We start from the raw sequence: 679 nt of genomic DNA, 5'->3' as shown, positions 1-679 counted from the left end.
AAGATGAGAATATACATAAAGTCCTTATTCAGTGCTCAATTAATTGGTGCTTTTTGGGCGGAGTTTAGGAAAAGTTTCTTTAAAATGACGTCACTATAGGCGACTTTAAAACCACTGCAGGTCGGAACCAGTGTACGTAATCAAACTACTTAAAATGAGGTTCACCTGTCACAGTTTAGAGGTTCTGCATAAAATAGATTTCCACTCAGTAGCCTGGGTAACCGGAATTTTGGCTCAACAGCAGAGATCTTCCCAGAATAACTGGGGGGGGGGGGGCGCGGATCCCTAAGGCCTGCGCCAAAATATACCCCAGGGCGGTCCTGGGGCTCTCACAGCGACGGGGAGCCTACTGCCGCGTCAAGTGCAGGGACCACTGGTCTCCCCGCACCAAGCGACCGCTGCTGGAACCGCGAAGGCGATTTTGGCGGTGCCGCGTTCCCAGGGCCAGGCCGGGCCGTGGGGTCTCCCCTAATTCCACGCAGGGGCGGAGAGGCGGGCACGGTGACGCCAAGGCTAGTGACGCGAATACGCAGCGCGACGCGATGACGCACGCCCCTTTGTTGGCTCAGTAGAGGTAGCAGCGGCCGTGGAGGTGGCGCTGGGGACTCTTTTCTCTTGGAGGCCGGAGCGGAGCCGCGTCTGACTGAGGCGGGCGGCGAGCGGCCGCTCCCTCCCCTCC

The sequence above is a fragment of the Myotis brandtii genome, unplaced genomic scaffold, assembly GCF_000412655.1.
Source record: "Myotis brandtii unplaced genomic scaffold, ASM41265v1 scaffold74, whole genome shotgun sequence".
Taxonomy (NCBI): Eukaryota; Metazoa; Chordata; class Mammalia; order Chiroptera; family Vespertilionidae; genus Myotis; species Myotis brandtii.
Note: the sequence above shows the minus strand (reverse complement) of the source record.